Consider the following 21,061-nt stretch of genomic DNA (forward strand, 5'->3'; position numbering starts at 1 on the left):
ACTCTTTGTAGCTTTGCGCAAGTTCAGACGGTAATAGACTGCGTACTATATGTCGAATAGGTGTGCTAGTTCGATTAATCGAAAGACAATGCAGTGACGTTTGGCATGATGTGTAAAAAGTGGGGTTTTTGGAAACAAAGCTTTATCTCAAATATGGAAAAATACACATTTTTTCCTCGAATTCACTGTACTCATAAAACTGCGATTCCTAGGATGTGTTTTGTAGTTTTCATCATGTAGATTTTTAGACGAAAAAATTCGGCAATTATGTCGCAAAATTATTGCACTGTATGATAAACATGCTCCTCAACGCACTGTTAAGGTAAAGAGAGCACCCGCTCCGTATCTCACAACTTCATTACGCCAGTTAATGAATAAACGTGATGCTGCGCATAGGGCCTTCAAGCGTATCCCAACTCCCGAGGTGTACGAAGCTTATAGGAAACTCCGAAACAGAACCAAGCAAAGCGTGAGGAATGCCAAAATCAGACATGCAATCTCTGTCTTATGCGGCATATCAAAACCTGGTGCATTGTGGAAAAAGCTGCTCAGATTCGGTATAGGGAAGCGAAGATCTGACGCTGTTTAACAAGTGTCTGCAGAAGAATTAAACGATTTCTTCTCAACAGCTGCAAACTGCCACGCAGCGACAAATTACCAGCCCCAAGATATCAATCTCTCGAGAGACAAGTTTTTCCTAAAAAATGTCACTACCGGCACAATACACAAGGCAGTTATGAGAATCTCTTCCGAGGCAGTAGGAAATGATGGAGTGAGCATTGGCATGATTAAGAACGTCGTAGACACTATTATTCCAGTTATCACAGACATCTTCAACCTGTCTCTTTTCAGTAGTACATACCCTACTGAGTGGAAGCAAGGTTAAATTAAGCCTATACCCAAGACTGACAACCTTAAGTTGCCAGGTGACTACAGGCCGATCAGCATACTACCTGCAATTTCTAAAGCCCTAGAGTACATCGTCCATGAACAACTGACGGATTACCTCAAAACTCATAACATCCATGACGAATATCAGTCAGGCTTTCGAAAGCACCATAGTACAGCAACCGCATTAATCAAAGTAACTGATGACATTAAACATGCTATGGACCGATGTGAAGCTACTATCCTAACACTGCTTGACTTTAGCAAGGCTTTCTACATAGTTGACTTCGATACATTACTAATCAAAATGAAACAGCTGAATTTCTCAAACAGCACAATACACTGGTTCGACAGCTACCTCAAAAACAGAACTCAACAAGTCATTTGTGGGTCGGAAAAGTCATCATGGAAAAGCGTGCGCTCTGGAGTTCCCCAAGGCTCCGTCCTTGGTCCACTACTCTTCTCACTGTACATTAATGATATTTCTTCAGTGATTCACTCCTGCAACTACCATCTTTATGCCGACGACATCCAACTGTACATAAGTGCAAGCCCCAAAAACATTGCTGGCGCAGTAGCGAGTATGAACGCAGATCTTTGCTCTGTTTCTCGATGGGCACAGAACCTAGGTCTGAAACTAAACCCCAAGAAATCCCAGGTCATACTTATATCTCATCCAAGGTTAATCAGCCGGTACTTTCGCGAAACAGTCCCTAAAATACTCCTCAATGGTACCCAACTACCATACCAAAACATAGTAAAAGGCCTTGGAATAATCTTGGATGAACACCTAAACTGGGAAGAACAAACAGTCACAGCTTGCCGGAAATCGCTCTCCTCCCTACATGCAATTCAAAAATTTAGAAAAATATATCCAACTCATGTTAAACAAAAATTAGTCCAAACACTAGTCTTGCCTAATCTTTACTACTGCGACGTAGTACAACACGGCACAAATAGTGAAAATTCTAGATGCCTCGAGCTAGTGATGAATGCTTGCGTTAGATACGTGTGCAATATTCGGTTGTATGATCATATCAGTCCTTCATACTCCCAGCTAGGTTGGATACGCCCACATACGGCACGCGATCTCCACACAATGTGCTTACTTCATCGATTTCTTAGCCACTGGTGCCCCCAATACTTATCTTCTCACATTAAACACCTATCATCATTCCACAATCGCAACACCAGATCGGATACGTCTATCATCTTGGCTGTCCCTTACATAACACAAAATCTTTCTCCGTGTCATTCTCCATCTCAGCCATACGACTATGGAACGCGCGCCCCTGTGATCTGCGTCTTATCCAGAACTACTCAACATTCAAGAGGGAACTCAAAACTTACATATTAGGGACGGTATAGCCACCATTGTTGTGCCCTCCCATCTCTTTCTTTCTGCTCTCCATCACAGCTACGAATTTTATAGCCACCAATGTTGTGCCCCTCCCATCTCTTTCTTTCTCCTCTCCATCACAGCACCGAATTTTACCGTTCTATTTCTCTTCCTCTAACCTATCTACCTCTTATATATCTCTTTCACCCCATTCTATCGTCTTATGTCTCTGCTCGATGAGAATAACTCACAAACTGCAAGAACATAACGAGAAAATTCCCAAATAACAATGGGACTGACATTCAGAAAAGAAAAGTATGTTTACTTTCATATACATAGTCATTATTATTATTATTATTATTATTACTATTATTATTATTATTACTATTATTATTATTATTATTATAACTATTATTATTATTATTATTATTATTATTATTATTATTATTATTGTCATAATTATTTTTTATTGTAATAATTATCATTGTACTACTGTTATAATATCGATTTTTTTCTTTAACATCAATACTGCTTAATAGGCTGTATGTCCTTAATGTTAAGTAGAAACTGTAACTCGTTCAATCTGAGTATGCCTGGTTAGGTGTAAGAGAGGGCCTGAAGGCCCTAATCTTGCCAGGTAAAATAAATGCATAAATAAATAAATAAAGAACGTTCGATTTGCAGAATAATGGTGCCTGTAATCGATATTTGAATTCGTTACTCTTTGTAGCTTTGCGCAAGTTCAGACAGTAATAGACTGCGTACTATATGTCGAAAAGTTGTGCTAGTTCGATGAATCGAAAGACAATGCAGTGACGTTTGGCATGATATGTAAAAAGTTGGGTTTTTGGAAACAAAGCTTTTTCTCATATATGGAAAAATCGAAAAGCCCCGGGTGTATACACATTTTTTCCTCGAATTCACTGTACTCATAAAAATGCGCTTCCTAGGATGTGTTTGTAGTTTTCAACATGTAGATATGTACCAGGGTATAGATCGTTCGATTTGCAGAATAATAGTCCATGTTCTCGATATTTGAATTCGTTACTCTTTGTAGCTTTGCGCAAGTTCAGATGGTAATAGACTGCGTACTATATGTCGAATAGGTGTGCTAGTTCGATGAATCGAAAGACAATGCAGTGACATTTGGCATGATGTGTAAAAAGTGGGGTTTTTGGAAACAAAGCGTTTTCTCAAATATGGAAAAATCGCAAAGCCCCAGGTGTATACACATTTTTTCCTCGAATTCACTGTACAAATAAAAAAGCACTTCCTAGGAAGTGTTTTGTAGTTTTCATCATGTAGATATGTACCAGGGTAAAGACCGTTCGATTTGCCGATTAATAGTTCCTGTAATCGACATTTGAATTCGTTACTCTTTGTAGCTTTGCGCAAGTTCAGACGGTAATAGACTGCGTACTATATGTCGAATAGGTGTGCTAGTTCGATTAATCGAAAGACAATGCAGTGACGTTTGGCATGATGTGTAAAAAGTGGGGTTTTTGGAAACAAAGCTTTATCTCAAATATGGAAAAATACACATTTTTTCCTCGAATTCACTGTACTCATAAAACTGCGATTCCTAGGATGTGTTTTGTAGTTTTCATCATGTAGATTTTTAGACGAAAAAATTCGGCAATTATGTCGCAAAATTATTGCACTGTATGATAAACATGCTCCTCAACGCACTGTTAAGGTAAAGAGAGCACCCGCTCCGTATCTCACAACTTCATTACGCCAGTTAATGAATAAACGTGATGCTGCGCATAGGGCCTTCAAGCGTATCCCAACTCCCGAGGTGTACGAAGCTTATAGGAAACTCCGAAACAGAACCAAGCAAAGCGTGAGGAATGCCAAAATCAGACATGCAATCTCTGTCTTATGCGGCATATCAAAACCTGGTGCATTGTGGAAAAAGCTGCTCAGATTCGGTATAGGGAAGCGAAGATCTGACGCTGTTTAACAAGTGTCTGCAGAAGAATTAAACGATTTCTTCTCAACAGCTGCAAACTGCCACGCAGCGACAAATTACCAGCCCCAAGATATCAATCTCTCGAGAGACAAGTTTTTCCTAAAAAATGTCACTACCGGCACAATACACAAGGCAGTTATGAGAATCTCTTCCGAGGCAGTAGGAAATGATGGAGTGAGCATTGGCATGATTAAGAACGTCGTAGACACTATTATTCCAGTTATCACAGACATCTTCAACCTGTCTCTTTTCAGTAGTACATACCCTACTGAGTGGAAGCAAGGTTAAATTAAGCCTATACCCAAGACTGACAACCTTAAGTTGCCAGGTGACTACAGGCCGATCAGCATACTACCTGCAATTTCTAAAGCCCTAGAGTACATCGTCCATGAACAACTGACGGATTACCTCAAAACTCATAACATCCATGACGAATATCAGTCAGGCTTTCGAAAGCACCATAGTACAGCAACCGCATTAATCAAAGTAACTGATGACATTAAACATGCTATGGACCGATGTGAAGCTACTATCCTAACACTGCTTGACTTTAGCAAGGCTTTCTACATAGTTGACTTCGATACATTACTAATCAAAATGAAACAGCTGAATTTCTCAAACAGCACAATACACTGGTTCGACAGCTACCTCAAAAACAGAACTCAACAAGTCATTTGTGGGTCGGAAAAGTCATCATGGAAAAGCGTGCGCTCTGGAGTTCCCCAAGGCTCCGTCCTTGGTCCACTACTCTTCTCACTGTACATTAATGATATTTCTTCAGTGATTCACTCCTGCAACTACCATCTTTATGCCGACGACATCCAACTGTACATAAGTGCAAGCCCCAAAAACATTGCTGGCGCAGTAGCGAGTATGAACGCAGATCTTTGCTCTGTTTCTCGATGGGCACAGAACCTAGGTCTGAAACTAAACCCCAAGAAATCCCAGGTCATACTTATATCTCATCCAAGGTTAATCAGCCGGTACTTTCGCGAAACAGTCCCTAAAAGACTCCTCAATGGTACCCAACTACCATACCAAAACACAGTAAAAGGCCTTGGAATAATCTTGGATGAACACCTAAACTGGGAAGAACAAACAGTCACAGCTTGCCGGAAATCGCTCTCCTCCCTACATACAATTCAAAAATTTAGAAAAATATTTCCAACCCATGATAAACAAATATTAGTCCAAACACTAGTCTTGCCTAATCTTTACTACTGCGACGTAGTACAACACGGCACAAATAGTGAAAATTCTAGATGCCTAGAGCAAATGATGAATGCTTGCATTAGATACGTGTGCAATATTCGGTTGTATGATCATATCAGTCCTTCATACTCCCAGCTAGGTTGGATACGCCCACATACGGCACGCGATCTCCACACGATGTGCTTACTTCATCGATTTCTTAGCCACTGGTGGCCCCAATACTTATCTTCTCACATTAAACACCTATCATCATTCCACAATCACAACACCAGATCGGATACGTCTCTCATCTTGGCTGTACGTTTACATAACACAATATCTTTCTCCGTGTCATTCTCCATCTCAGCCATACGACTATGGAACACGCTTCCCTGTGATCTGCGTCTTATCCAGAACTACTCAACATTCAAGAGGGACCTCAAAACTTACATATTAGGGATGGTATAGCCAATATTGTTGTGAGCCTCCCATCTCTTTCTTTCTCCTCTCCATCACAGCTACGAATTTTACCGTTCTATTTCTCTTCCTCTAACCTATCTACCTCTTATATATCTCTATCACCCCATTCTATCGTCTTATGTCACTGCTTGATGAGAATAACTCACAAACTGCAAGAACATAACGAGAAAATTCCCAAATAACAATGGGACTGACATTCAGAAAAGAAAAGTATGTTTACTTACATATACATAGTCATTATTATTATTATTATTACTATTATTATTATTATAACTATTATTATAATTATTACTATTATTATTATTGTTATAATTATTTTTTATTGTTATTATTATCATTGTACTACTGTTATAATATCGATTTTTTTCTTTAACATCAATACTGCATAATAGGCTGTATGTCCTTATTGTTAAGTAGAAACTGTAACTCGTTCAATCTGAGTATGGCTGGTTAGGTGTAAGAAAGGGCCTGAAGGCACTAATCTTGTCAGGTAAAATAAATGCATAAATAAATAAATAAAGAACGTTCGATTTGCAGAATAATGGTGCCTGTAATCGATATTTGAATTCGTTACACTTTGTAGCTTTGCGCAAGTTCAGACGGTAATAGACTGCGTACTATATGTCGAATAGGTGTGCTAGTTCGATGAATCGAAAGACAATGCAGTGACGTTTGGAATGATGTGTAAAAAGTGGGGTTTTTGGAAACAAAGCTTTTTCTCAAATATGGAAAAACACACATTTTTCCTCGAATTCACTGTACTCATAAAACTGCGCTTCCTAGAATGTGTTTTGTAGTTTTCATCAAGTAGATATGTACCAGGGTGAAGAACGCTCGATTTGCAGAATAATATTCCCTGTAATCGACATTTGAATTCGTTACTGTTTGTAGCTTTGCGCAAGTTCAGGCGGTAATAGACTGTGTACTATATGTCGAAAAGGTGTGCTATTTCGATGAATCGAAAGACAATGCAGTGACGTTTGGCATGATGTGTAAAAAGTGGGTTTGTGGAAACAAAGCTTTTTCTCAAATATGGAAAAATCGCAAAGCCCCGTGTGTATACACATTTTTTCCTCGAATTCACTGTAATCATAAAACTGCGCTTCCTAGGATGTTAGTTTTCATCATGTTGATATGTACCAGGGTAAATACCGTTCGATATGCTGATTAGTAGTCCCTGTAATCGACATTAGAATTCGTTACTTTTTGTAGCTTTGCGCAAGTTCAGACGGTAGTAGACTGCGTACTATATGTCGAGTAGGTGTGCTATTTCGATGAATCGAAAAACTATGCAGTGATGTTTGGCATGATGTGTAAAAAGTGGGTTTGTGGAAACAAAGCTTTTTCTCAAATAAGGAAAAATCTCAAAGCCCCGTATGTATATACACATTTTTTCCTCGAATTCACTGTAATCATAAAACTGCGCTTCCTAGGATGTTAGTTTTCATCATGTTGATATGTACCAGGGTAAATACCGTTCGATTTGCTGATTAGTAGTCCCTGTAATCGACATTTGAATTCGTTACTCTTTGTAGCTTTGCGCAAGTTCAGACGGTAATAGACTGCGTACTATATGTCGAATAGGTGTGCTAGTTCAATGAATTGGAGGACAATGCAGTGACGTTTGGGATGATGTGTAAAAAGTGGGGTTTTTGGAAACAAAGCTTTTTCTCAAATATGGAAAAATACACATTTTTCCTCGAATTCACTGTACTCATAAAACTACGCTTCCTAGAATGTGTTTTGTAGTTTTCATCATGTAGATATGTACCAGGGTGAAGAACGCTCTATTTGCAGAATAATATTCCCTGTAATCGACATTTGAATTCGTTACTTTTTGTAGCTTTGCGCAAGTTCAGACGGTAATAGATTGCGTACTATATGTCGAATAGGTGTGCTAGTTCGATGAATCGAAAGACAATGCAGTGACGTTTGGCATGATGGGTAAAAAGTCGGTTTTTGGAAACAAAGATTTTTCTCAAATATGGAAAAATCGCAAAGCCCCGGGTGTATACACATTTTTTCCTCGACTTCAGTGTACTCATAAAACTGCCCTTCCTAGGATGTGTTTTGTAGTTTTCATCATGTAGATATGTACCAGGGTAAAGAAAGTTCGATTTGCAGAATTATGGTGCCTGTAATCGATATTTGAATTCGTTACTCTTTGCAGCCTTGCGCAAGTTCAGACGGTAATAGACTGCGCACTATATGTATAAAAGGTTTGCTAGTTCGATGAATCGAAAGACAATGCAGTGACGTATGGTATGACGTGTAACAAGTGGGGTTTTTGGAAACAAAGCTTTTTCTCAAATATGGAAAAATCGCAAAGCCCTGGGTGTATACACATTTTTTCCTCGAATTCACTGTACTCATAAAACTGCGCTTCCTAGGGTGCGTTTTGTAGTTTTCATCATGTAGATATGTACCAGGGTAAAGAACGTTCGATTTGCAGAATAATGGTGCCTGTAATCGATATTTGAATTCGTTACTCTTTGTAGCTTTGCTCAAGTTCAGACGGTAATAGACTTCGTACTATATGTTGGATAGGTGTGCTAGTTCGATGAATCGAAAGACAATGCAGTGACGTTTGGCACGATGGGTAAAAAGTCGGTTTTTGGAAACAAAGCTTTTTCTCAAATACGGAAAAATCGCAAAGCCCCCGGTGTATACACATTTTTTCCTCGATTTCACTGTACTCATAAAACTGCGCTTCCTAGGATGTGTTTTGTTGTTTTCATCATGTAGATATGTACCTTGGTAAAGAACGTTCGGTTTGACGATTAATAGTTCCTGTAATCGACATTTGAATTCGTTACTCTATGTAGCTTTGCGCAAGTTCATACGGTAATAGACTGCGTACTATATGTCGAATAGGTGTGCTAGTTCGACGAATCGAAGGACAACGCAGTGACGTTTGGCATGATGTGTAAAAAGTGGGGTTTTTGGAAACAAAGCTTTTCCTCAAATATGGAAAAAACCGCAAAGCCCCCGGTGTATACACATTTTTTCCTCGAATTCACTGAACTCATAAAATTGCGCTTCCTGGGATGTGATTTGTAGTTTTCATCATATAGATAAGTACCATGGTAAAGACTGTTCGATTTCCTGATTAATAGTCCCTGTAATCGACATTTGAATTCGTTACTCTTTGTAGCTTTGCGCAAGTTCAGACGGTAATAGACTGCGTACTATATGTCAAATAGGTGTGCTAGTTCGATGAATCGAAAGACAATGCAGTGACGTTTGGCATGATATGTAAAAAGTGGGGTTTTTGGAAACAAAGCTTTTTCTCAAATATGGAAAAATCGCAAAGCCTCTGGTGTATACACATTTTTACCTCGAATTCAATGTACTCATAAAACTGCGCTTCCTTGGATGTGTTTTGTAGTTTTCATCATGGAGATATGTACCAGGGTAAAGAACGTTCGATTTGCAGAATAATGGTGCCTGTAATCGATATTTGATTTCGTTACTCCTTGTAGCTTTGCGCAAGTTCAGACGGTAATAGACTGCGTACTATATTTCGGATAGGTGTGCTAGTTCGATGAATCGAATGACAATGCAGTGACGTTTGCATGATGTGTTAAAAGTGGGGTTTTAGGAAACAAAGCTTTTTCTCAAATATGGAAAAATCGCAACGCCCCGGGTGTATACACATTTTTTCCCCGAATTCACTGTACTCATAAAACTGCTATTCCTAGGATGTGTTTTGTAGTTTTCATCATGTAGATATCTACCAGGGTAAAGAACGTTCGATTTGCAAAATATTGGTGCCTGTAATCGATATTTGAATTCGTTACTCTTTGTAGCTTTGCGCAAGTTCAGACGGTAATAGACTGCGTACTATATGTCGAATAGGTGTGCTAGTTCGATGAATCGAAAGACAATGCAGTGACGTTTGGCATGATGTGTAAAAAGTGGGGTTTTTGGAATCAAAGCTTTTTCTCATATATGAAAAAGTCGCAAAGCTCCAGGTGTATACACATTTTTTCCTCGAATTCACTGTACTCATAAAACTGTGCTTCCTTGGATGTGTTTTGTAATTTTCATCATGTAGATATGTACCAGTGTAAGGAACGTTCGATTTGCAGAATAATGGTGCCTGTAATCGATATATGAATTCGTTACTCTTTGTAGCTTTGCTCAAGTTCAGACGGTAATAGACTGCGTACTATATGTCGGATAGGTGTGCTACTTCGATGAATCGAAAGACAATGCAGTGACGTTTGGCATGATGTGTAAAAAGTGGGGTTTTTGGAAACAAAGCTTTTTCTCAAATATGGAAAAATACACATTTTTCCTCGAATGCACTGTACTCATTTAACTGCGCTTCCTAGAATGTGTTTTGTAGTTTTCATCATGAAGATATGTACCAGGGTAAAGAACGTTCGATTTGCAGAATTATGGTGCCTGTAATCGATATTTGAATTCGTTACTCTTTGCAGCTTTGCGCAAGTTCAGACGGTAATAGACTGCGCACTATATGTATAAAAGGTTTGCTAGTTCGATGAATCGAAAGACAATGCAGTGACGTTTGGTATGATGTGTAAAAAGTGGGGTTTTTGGAAACAATGCTTTTTCTCAAATATGGAAAAATCGCAAAGCCCTGGGTGGATACACATCTTTTCCTCGAATTCACTGTACTCATAAAACTGCGCTTCCTAGGGTGTGTTTTGTAGTTTTCATCATGTAGATATGTACCAGGGTAAAGAACGTTCGATTTGCAGAATAATGGTGCCTGTAATCGATATTTGAATTCGTTACTCTTTGTAGCTTTGCTCAAGTTCAGACGGTAATAGACTGCGTACTATATGTCGGATAGGTGTGCTAGTTCGATGAATCGAAAGACAATGCAGTGACGTTTGGCATGATGTGTAACAAGAGGGGTTTTTGGAAACAAAGCTTTTTCTCAAATATGGAAAAATCGCAAAGACCCTGGTGTATACACATTTTTACCTCGAATTCAATGTACTCATAAAACTGCGCTTCCTAGGATGTTTTTTGTAGTTTTCATCATGTAGATATGTACCTTGGTAAAGAACGTTCGATTTGCCGATTAATAGTCCCTGTAATCGACATTTGAATTCGTTACTCTATGTAGCTTTGCGCAAGTTCATACGGTAATAGACTGCGTACTATATGTCGAATAGGTGTGCTAGTTCGACGAATCGAAGGACAATGCAGTGACGTTTGGCATGATGTGTAAAAAGTGGGGTTTTTGGAAACAAAGCTTTTTCTCAAATACGGAAAAATCGCAAAGCCTCTGGTGTATGGACATTTTTACCTCGAATTCAATGTCCTCATAAAACTGCGCTTCCTAGGATGTGTTTTGTAGTTTTCATCATGGAGATATGTACCAGGGTAAAGAACGTTCGATTTGCAGAATAATGGTGCCTGTAATCGATATTTGATTTCGTTACTCTTTGTAGCTTTGCGCAAGTTCAGACGATAATAGACTGCGTACTATATTTCGGATTTGTGTGCTAGTTCGATGAATCGAATGACAATGCAATGACGTTTGCACGATGTGTAAAAAGTGGGGTTTTAGGAAACAAAGCTTTTTCTCAAATATGGAAAAATCGCAAAGACCCTGATGTATACACATTTTTACCTCGAATTCAATGTACTCATAAAACTGCGCTTCCTAGGATGTGTTTTGTAGTTTTCATCATGGAGATATGTACCAGGGTAAAGAACGTTCAATTTGCAGAATAATGGTGCCTGTAATCGATATTTGAATTCGTTACTCTTTGTAGCTTTGCGCAAGTTCAGACGGTAATAGACTGCGTACTATATGTCGAATAGGTGTGCTAGTTCGATGAATCGAAAGACAATGCAGTGACGTTTGGCACGATGGGTAAAAAGTCGGTTTTTGGAAACAAAGCTTTTTCTCAAATATGGAAAAATCGCAAAGCCCCGGGTGTATACACATTTCTTCCTCGAATTCACTGTACTCATAAAACTTCGCTTCCTAGGATGTGTTTTGTAGTTTTCATCATGTAGATATGTACCTTGGTAAAGAACGTTCGGTTTGCCGATTAATAGTTCCTGTAATCGACATTTGAATTCGTTACTCTATGTAGCTTTCCTCAAGTTCATACGGTAATAGACTGCGTACTATATGTCGAATAGGTGTGCTACTTCGACGAATCGAAGGACAATGCAGTGACGTTTGGCATGATGTGTAAAAAGTGGGGTTTTTGGAATCAAAGCTTTTTCTCATATATGAAAAAATCGCAAAGCTCCAGGTGTATACACATTTCTTCCTCGAATTCACTGTACTCATAAAACTGCGCTTCCTAGGGTGTGTATTGTAGTTTTCATCATGTAGATATGTACCAGGGTAAAGAACGTTCGATTTGCAGAACAATGGTGCCTGTAATCGATATTTGAATTCGTTACTCTTTGTAGCTTTGCGCAAGTTCAGACGGTAATAGATTGCGTACTATATGTCGAAAAGGTGTGCTAGTTCGATGAATTGAAAGACAATGCAGTGACGTTTGGCATGATGTGTAAAAAGTGGGGTTCTTGGAAACAAAGCTTTTTCTCAAATATGGAAAAATACACATTTTTCCTCGAATGCATTGTACTCATAAAACTGCGCTTCCTAGAGTGTGTATTGTAGTTTTCATCATGTAGATATGTACCAGGGTGAAGAACGCTCGATTTGCAGAGTAATATTCCCTGTAATCGACATTTGAATTCGTTACTCTTTGTAGCTTTGCTTAAGTTCAGACGGTAATAGATTGCGTACTATATGTCGAATAGGTGTGCTAGTTTGATGAATCGAAAGACAATGCAGTGACGTTTGGCATGATGGGCAAAAAGTCGGTTTTTGGAAACAAAGCTTTTTCTCAAAAGTGGAAAAATCGCAAAGCCCCTGGTGTATACACAGTTTTTCCTCGAATTCACTGTACTCATAAAACTGCGCTTCCTAGGATGTGTTTTGTAGTTTTCATCATGTAGATATGTACCAGGGTAAAGAACGTTCGATTTGCAGAATTATGGTGCCTGTAATCGATATTTGAATTCGTTACTCTTTGCAGCTTTGCGCAAGTTCAGACGGTTTTAGACTGCGCACTATATGTATAAAAGGTTTGCTAGTTCGATGAATCGAAAGACAATGCAGTGACGTTTGGTATGATGTGTAAAAAGTCGGGTTTTTGGAAACAAAGCTTTTTCTCAAATATGGAAAAATCGCAAAGACCTGGGTGTATTCACATTTTTTCCTCGAATTCACTGTACTCATAAAACTGCGCTTCCTAGGGTGTGTTTTGTAGTTTTCATCATGTAGATATGTACAAGGGTAAAGAACGTTCGATTTGCAGAATAATGGTGCCTGTAATCGATATTTGAATTCGTTACTCTTTGTAGCTTTGCTCAAGTTCAGACGGTAATAGACTGCGTACTATATGTTGGATAGGTGTGCTAGTTCGATGAATCGAAAGACAATGCAGTGACGTTTGGCATGATGGGTAAAAAGTCGGTTTTTGGAAACAAAGCTTTTTCTCAAATATGGAAAAATCGCAAAGCCCCGCGTGTATACACATTTTTTCCTCGAATTCACTGTACTCATAAAACTGCGCTTCCTAGGATGTGTTTTGTAGTTTTCATCATGTAGATATGTACCTTGGTAAAGAACGTTCGATTTGCCGATTAATAGTCCCTGTAATCGACATTTGAATTCGTTACTCTATGTAGCTTTGCGCAAGTTCATACGGTAATAGACTGCGTACTATATGTCGAACGAATCGAAGGACAATGCAGTGACGTTAGGCATGATGTGTAAAAAGTGGGGTTTTTAGAAACAAAGCTTTTTCTCAAGTACGGAAAAATCGCAAAGCCTCTGGTGTATACACATTTTTACCTCGAATTCAATTTACTCATGAAACTGCGCTTCCTTGGATGTGTTTTGTAGTTTTCATCATGGAGATATGTACCAGGGTAAAGAACGTTCGATTTGCAGAATAATGGTGCCTGTAATCGATATTTGATTTCGTTACTCTTTGTAGCTTTGCACAAGTTCAGACGGTAATAGACTACATACTATATTTCGGATAGGTGTGCTAGTTCGATGAATCGAATGACAATGCAATGACGTTTGCATGATGTGTAAAAAGTGGGGTTTTAGGAAACAAAGCTTTTTCTCAAATATGGAAAAATCGCAAAGACCCTGTTGTATACACATTTTTACCTCGAATTCAATGTACTCATAAAACTGCGCTTCCTAAGATGTGTTTTGTAGTTTTCATCATGGAGATATGTACCAGGGTAAAGAACGTTCGATTTGCAGAATAATGGTGCCTGTAATCGATATTTGAATTCGTTACTCTTTGTAGCTTTGCTCAAGTTCAGACGGTAATAGACTGCGTACTATATGTCGGATAGGTGTGCTACTTCGATGATTCGAAAGACAATGCAGTGACGTTTTGCATGATGTGTAAAAAATAGGGTTTTAGGAAACAAAGCTTCTTCTCAAATATGGAAAAAACGCAAAGCCGCTGGTGTATACACATTTTTTCCTCGAATTCACTGTACTCATAAAACTGCTCTTCCTAGGATGTGTTTTGTAGTTTTCATCATGTAGATATCTACCAGGGTAAGGAACGTTCGATTTGCAGAACAATGGTGCCTGTAATCGATATTTGAATTCGTTACTCTTTGTAGCTTTGCGCAAGTTCAGACGGTAATAGATTGCGTACTATATGTCGAAAAGGTGTGCTAGTTCGATGAATTGAAAGACAATGCAGTGACGTTTGGCATGATGTGTAACAAGTGGGGTTTTTGGAAACAAAGCTTTTTCTCAAATATGAAAAATTCGCAAAGCCGCGGGTGTATACACTTTTTTTCCTCGAATTCACTGTACTCATAAAACTGCGCTTCCTAGGATGTGTTTGTAGTTTTCATGATGTAGATATGTACCAAGGTAAAGACCGTTCGATTTGCTGATTAGTAGTCCCTGTAATCGACATTGGAAGTCGTTACTCTTTGTATCTTTGCGCAAGTTCAGACGGTAATAACCTGCGTACTATATGTCGAATAGGTGTGCTAGTTCGATGAATCGAAAGACAATGCAGTGACGTTTGGCATGATGGGTAAAAAGTCGGTTTTTGGAAACAAAGCTTCTTCTCAAATATGGAAAAATCGCAAAGCCCCGTGTGTATACACATTTTTTCCTTGAAATCACTGTACTCGTAAAACTGCGCTTCCTAAGATGTGTTTTGTAGTTTTCATCATGTAGATTTGTACCAGGGTAAAGAACGTTCGATTTGCTTAATAATGGTGCCTGTAATCGGTATTTGTATTCGTTACTCTTTGTAGCTTTGCGCAAGTTCAGACGTTAATAGACTGCGCACTATATGTCGAATAGGTGTGCTAGTTCGATGAATCGAAAGACAATGCAGTGACGTTTGGCATGATGGGTAAAAAGTCGGTTTTTGGAAACAAAGCTTTTTCTCAAATATGGAAAAATCGCAAAGCCGCGGGTATATACACATTTTTTCCTCGAATTCACTGTACTCATAAAACTGCGCTTCCTAGGATGTGTTTTGTAGTTTTCATCATGTAGATTTGTACCAGGGTAAAGAACGTTCGATTTGCTGAATAATGGTGCCTGTAATCGGTATTTGAATTCGTTACTCTTTGTAGCTTTACGCAAGTTCAGACGGTAATAGACTGCGCACTATATGTCGAATAGGTGTGCTAGTTCGATGAATCGAAAGACAATGCAGTGACGTTTGGCATGATGGGTAAAAAGTCGGTTTTAGGAAACAAAGCTTTTTCTCATATATGGAAAAATCGCAAAGCCCTGGGTGTATACACATTTTTTCCTTGAAATCACTGTACTCGTAAAACTGCGCTTCCTAGGGTGTGTTTTGTAGTTTTCATCATGTAGATATGTACCAGGGTGAAGAACGTTCAATTTGCAGAATAATTTTCCCTGTAATCGACATTTGAATACATTACTCTTTGTAGCCTTGCGCAAGTTCAGACGGTAGTAGACTGCGTACTATTTGTCGAATGGAGGTGCCAGTGATATGAATCTAAAGAGGATGATGTGACGTTTGGCATGATGTGTAAAAAGTGGGGTTTTTGGAAACAAAGCTTTTTCTCAAATATGGAAAAATCGCAAAGCCCCGGGTGTATACACATTTTTTCCTCGAATTCACTGTAGTCATAAAACTGCGCACCCTAGGATGTGTTTTGTAGTTTTCATCATGTAGATTTGTACCAGGGTAAAGAACGTGCGATTTGCTGAATAATGGTGCTTGTAATCGATATTTGAATTCGTTACTCTTTGTAGCATTGCGCAAGTTAAGACGGTAATAGACTGCATACTATATTTCGAATAGGTGTGCTAGTTCGATGAATCGAAAGACAATGCAGTGACGTTTGGCATGATGTGTAAAAAGTGGGGTTTTAGGAAACAAAGCTTTTTCTCATATATGGAAAAATCGCAAAGCCCTGGGTGTATACACATATTTTCCTCCAATTCACTGTACTCATAAAACTGCGCTTCCTAGGGCATGTTTTGTAGTTTTCATCATGTAGATATGTACCAGGGTAGAGAACGTTCGATTTGCAGAATAATGGTGCCTGTAATCGATATTTGAATTCGTTACTCTTTGTAGCTTTGCTCAAGTTCAGACGGTAATAGACTGCATACTATATGTCGGATAGGTGTGCTAGTTCGATGAATCGAAAGACAATGCAGTGACGTTTGGCATGATGGATAAAAAGTCGGTTTTTGGAAACAAAGCTTTTTCTCAAATATGGAAAAATCGCAAAGCCCCGGGTCTATACACATTTTTTCCTCAAATTCACTGTACTCATAAAACTGCGCTTCCTAGGGTGTGTTTTGTAGTTTTCATCATGTAGATATGTACCAGGGTGAAGAACGTTCAATTTGCAGAATAATTTTCCCTGTAATCGACATTTGAATACATTACTCTTTGTAGCCTTGCGCAAGTTCAGACGGTAGTAGACTGCGTACTATTTGTCGAATGGAGGTGCCAGTGATATGAATCTAAAGAGGATGATGTGACGTTTGGCATGATGTGTAAAAAGTGGGGTTTTTGGAAACAAAGCTTTTTCTCAAATATGGAAAAATCGCAAAGCCCCGGGTGTATACACATTTTTTCCTCGAATTCACTGTAGTCATAAAACTGCGCACCCTAGGATGTGTTTTGTAGTTTTCATCATGTAGATTTGTACCAGGGTAAAGAACGTGCGATTTGCTGAATAATGGTGCTTGTAATCGATATTTGAATTCGTTACTCTTTGTAGCTTTGCGCAAGTTCAGACGGTAATAGACTGCGCACTATATGTATAAAAGGTTTGCTAGTTCGATGAATCGAAAGACAATGCAGTGACGTTTGGTATGATGTGTAAAAAGTGGGGTTTTAGGAAACAAAGCTTTTTCTCATATATGGAAAAATCGCAAAGCCCTGGGTGTATACACATTTTTTCCTCGAATTCACTGTACTCATAAAACTGCGCTTCCTAGGGTGTGTTTTGTAGTTTTCATCATGTAGATATGTACCAGGGTAGAGAACGTTCGATTTGCAGAATAATGGTGCCTGTAATCGATATTTGAATTCGATACTCTTTGTAGCTTTGCTCAAGTTCAGACGGTAATAGACTGCGTACTATATGTCGGATAGGTGTGCTAGTTCGATGAATCGAAAGACAATGCAGTGACATTTGGCATGATGGATAAAAAGTCGGTTTTTGGAAACAAAGCTTTTTCTCAAATATGGAAAAATCGCAAAGCCCCGGGTGTATACACATTTTTTCCTCGAATTCACTGTACTCATAAAACTGCGCTTCCTAGGATGTGTTTTGTAGTTTTCATCATGTAGATATGTACCAGGGTAAAGAACGTTCGATTTGCCGATTAATAGTCCCTGTAATCGACATTTGAATTCGTTACTCTTTGTAGCTTTGCGCAAGTTCAGATGGTAATAGACTGCGTACTATATGTCGAATAGGTGTGCTAGTTCGATGAATCGAAAGAAAATGCAGTGACGTTTGGCATGATGTGTAAAAAGAGGTGTTTTTGGAAACAAAGCTTTTTCTCAAATATGGAAAAATCGCAAAGACCCTGGTGTATACACATTTTTACCTCGAATTCAATAAACTCATAAAACTGCGCTTCCTAGGATGTGATTTGTAGTTTTCATCATATAGATAAGTACCATGGTAAAGACCGTTCGATTTGCTGATTAATAGTCCCTGTAATCGACATTTGAATTCGTTACTCTTTGTAGCTTTGCGCAAGTTCAGACGGTAATAGACTGCGTACTATATGTCGAATAGGTGTGCTAGTTCAATGAATCGAAAGACAATGCAGTGACGTTTGGCATGATGTGTAAAAAGTGGGGTTTTTGGAAACAAAACTTTTTCTCAAATTCGGAGAAATCGCAATGCCCCGGGTGTATACACATTTTTTCCTCGAAATCACTGTACTCGTAAAACTGCGCTTCCTAGGATGTGTTTTGTAGTTTTCATCATGTAGATTTGTACCAGGGTAAAGAACATTCGATTTGCTGAATAAAGGTGCCTGTAATCGGTATTTGAATTCGTTACTCTTTGTAGCTTTGCGCAAGTTCAGACGGTAATAGACTGCGCACTATATGTCGAATAGGTGTGCTAGTTCGATGAATCGAAAGACAATGCAGTGACGTTTGGCATGATGGGTAAAAAGTCGGTTTTTGGAAACAAAGCTTTTTCTCAAATATGGAAAAGTCGCAAAGCCTTGGGTGTATACACATTTTTTTTTCGAATTCACTGTACTCATAAAACTGCGTTTCCTAGGATGTGTTTTGTAGTTTTCATCATGTAGATATGTACCAGGGTAAAGACCGTTCGATTTGCCGATTAATAGTCCCTGTAATCGACATTTGAAATCGTTACTCTTTGTAGCATTGCGCAAGTTAAGACGGTAATAGACTGCGTACTATATGTCGAATAGGTGTGCTACTTCAATGAATCGAAGGATAATGCAGTGACGTTTGGCATGATGTGTAAAAAGTGGGGTTTTTGGAAACAAAGCTTTTTCTCAAATATGGAAAAATCGCAAAGCCCCCGGTGTATACACATTTTTTCCTCGAATTCACTGTACTCATAAAACTGTGCTTCCTAGGGTGTGTTTTGTAGTTTTCATCATGTAGATATGTACCAGGGTAGAGAACGTTCGATTTGCAGAATAATGGTGCCTGTAATCGATATTTGAATTCGATACTCTTTGTAGCTTTGCTCAAGTTCAGACGGTAATAGACTGCGTACTATATGTCGGATAGGTGTGCTAGTTCGATGAATCGAAAGACAATGCAGGGACGTTTGGCATGATGGATAAAAAGTCGGTTTTTGGAAACAAAGCTTTTTCTCAAATATGGAAAAATCGCAAAGACCCAGGTGTATTCACATTTTTTCCTCGAATTCACTGTACTCATAAAACTGCGCTTCCTAGGATGTGTTTTGTAGTTTTCATCATGTAGATATGTACCAGGGTAAAGAACGTTCGAATTGCCGATTAATAGTCCCTGTAATCGACATTTGAATTCGTTACTCTTTGTAGCTTTGCGCAAGTTCAGATGGTAATAGACTGCGTACTATATGTCGAATAGGTGTGCTAGTTCGATGAATCGAAAGAAAATGCAGTGACGATTGGCATGATGTGTAAAAAGAGGGGTTTTTGGAAACAAAGCTTTTTCTCAAATATGGAAAAATCGCAAAGACCCTGGTGTATACACATTTTTACCTCGAATTCAATGAACTCATAAAACTACGCTTCCTAGGATGTGTTTTGTAGTTTTCGTCATGGAGATATGTACCAGGGTAAAGAACGTTCGAAATGCAGAATAATGGTGCCTGTAATCGATATTTGAATTTGTTACTCATTGTAGCTTTGCTCAAGTTCAGACGGGATTAGACTGCGTACTATATGTCGGAAAGGTGTGCTAGTTCGATGAATCGAAAGACAATGCAGTGACGTTTGCATGATGTGTAAAAAGTGGGGTTTTAGGAAACAAAGCTTTTTCTCAAATATGGAAAAATCGCAAAGCCTCGGGTGTATACACATTTTTTCCTCGAATTCACTGTACTCAGAAAACTGCTCTTCCTAGGATGTGTTTTGTAGTTTTCATCATGTAGATATGTACCAGGGTAAAGAACATTCGATTTGCAAAATATTGGTGCCTGTAATCGATATTTGAATTCGTTACTCTTTGTAGCTTTGCGCAAGTTCAGACGGTAATAGACTGCGCACTATGTGTATAAAAGGTTTGCTAGTTCGATGAATCGAAAGACAATGCAGTGACGTTTGGTATGATGTGTAAAAAGTGGGGTTTTAGGAAACAAAGCTTTTTCTCATATATGGAAAAATCGCAAAGCCCCGGGTGTATACACATTTTTTCCTCGAATTCACTGTACTCATAAAACTGCGCTTCCTAGGATGTGTTTTGTAGTTTTCATCATGTAGATATGTACCAGGGTAAAGAACGTTCGATTTGCCGATTAATAGTCCCTGTAATCGACATTTGAATTCGTTACTCTTTGTAGCTTTGCGCAAGTTCAGATGGTAATAGACTGCGTACTATATGTCGAAAAGTTGTGCTAGTTCGATGAATCGAAGGACAATGCAGTGACGTTTGGCCTGATGTGTAAAAAGTGGGGTTTTTGGAAACAAAACTTTTTCTCAAATATGGAGAAATCGCAATGCCCTGGGTGTATACACATTTTTTCCTCGAAATCACTGTACTCGTAAAACTGCGCTTCCTAGGATGTGTTTCGTAGTTTTCATCATGTAGATTTGTACCAGGGTAAAGAACATTCGATTTGCTGAATAAAGGTGCCTGTAATCGGTATTTGAATTCGTTACTCTTTGTAGCTTTGCGCAAGTTCAGACGGTAATAGACTGCGCACTATATGTCGAATAGGTGTGCTAGTTCGATGAATCGAAAGACAATGCAGTGACGTTTGGCATGATGGGTAAAAAGTCGGTTTTTGGAAACAAAGCTTTTTCTCAAATATGGAAAAGTCGCAAAGCCCTGGGTGTATACACATTTTTTCCTCGAATTCACTGTACTCATAAAACTGCGTTTCCTAGGATGTGTTTTGTAGTTTTCATCATGTAGATATATAATAGGGTAAAGACCGTTCGATTGGCCGATTAATAGTCCCTGTAATCG

Source organism: Schistocerca gregaria, chromosome 11 (genome assembly GCF_023897955.1).
Source record: "Schistocerca gregaria isolate iqSchGreg1 chromosome 11, iqSchGreg1.2, whole genome shotgun sequence".
Taxonomy (NCBI): Eukaryota; Metazoa; Arthropoda; class Insecta; order Orthoptera; family Acrididae; genus Schistocerca; species Schistocerca gregaria.